Below are 1,383 nucleotides of genomic sequence, written 5' to 3'. Positions count from 1 at the left end.
TATCTTCTCATGTCCATGTCTTAATTCAATGTAAGATAGTCAATGTAAGGAGACAGTGACAATGTTTGTGTCATCCAGGTCAAATATGGAGCGTTATACTTGTGTTAAGCGGTTTTGGATGTACACCAATTCAAACCAACATCAGTCAGTTTTATCTGACTGTGGACCCTAATAAAATTTAAGTGGTATTACATGGGACCAAGCTTCCCTGACGAGGAGACATGGGCTGTACACCAGGTGCAATATTACTGAAGTCTGATGCAAACCAACTTTAAAAAAAAATCTTCAGATGAACCGCTATATTTCTAATAGAAATATTGAATTGTCTTATAATTGAGAAAGCAAAGCTCACTGAAGATTTGCTCTAGATGTGGGTGATAGCAGCAATGTGAACTCTGATCACATGATTCAGCTTATGACTGGTAAGTAATCCTATGAGTAAATGGTATAACACTTGTCTGAAAGCCAATCATTGTACAGTTTGAATTTAATCAATGATATGTTTCTAAAGGACACACATTGGATTCTATTGAGTCTCCGTTGGATTTTTAATAATTCTGTAAGCAACATACAACACATACTCCCATTTGCTGGTTCGGATCCTTAGCAGATAAATGATATAACATATTGGTCCTACTTTTTGGAAAGACAACCTAAGCTGAGATACTGTATAGTTCCTGCCTGATTCCTATACAAATACACAATTTTGTCTGTTTTAATTTATTTTAAAGGTTTGGATCTAATGCCCCACTTATTTAAGTTTGGCACAGGTGCAGTATTTTTTTTGCCATGCAAAACTGCCAGTTTCACAGATGTTCCCAGTTTGACACTGGGAATAATATCTAAAAAGGTGATTCTTTAGGCCTGATTTTAATTTGCAGCCAATGAGGACAGGATGTTAAAATAGGGAAAGTGTGATACTCACTTTGTTCACACTTCATACCATGTCCACATCTAACCGTGTGTGATTAGGGCAGCATCAATGACCCTCATTCCAAGCAGGTGAGCGCCTCATTAAAATGTAAAATTCAGGGTCCAGAAACCTTATACCAACATAATTTTAATGTGCAGTTCTGCATCCGGCCTCGTCAGGGAAGCTCGGTCCCATGTAATTGCAGGCCCAGAAGAGGGTGGAGTATTTAATTTTTTAACAATTCTTTCGTAGGGCAGGAATATTCCTGTAAGTTCCAAAAGGAAACCATGAGTCTTCTATCTGCTTAATTTCCTGTAATCCCTGACAGTGCTCCCTTGCTGACCCCACCCTGCATGTACTTGACTACCAGGAACTATTCTGATGAGTATTTGGTGGTGACTTCCTCCCAGATAAAATGGCCCAAGTTGGTGAGCCTATTACCTGCTGCCATGCTAAACTCTCATCCCAAG

The sequence above is a fragment of the Cetorhinus maximus genome, chromosome 19 (assembly GCF_964194155.1).
Source record: "Cetorhinus maximus chromosome 19, sCetMax3.hap1.1, whole genome shotgun sequence".
Classification (NCBI taxonomy): Eukaryota; Metazoa; Chordata; class Chondrichthyes; order Lamniformes; family Cetorhinidae; genus Cetorhinus; species Cetorhinus maximus.
This window is presented reverse-complemented; position numbering follows the sequence as displayed.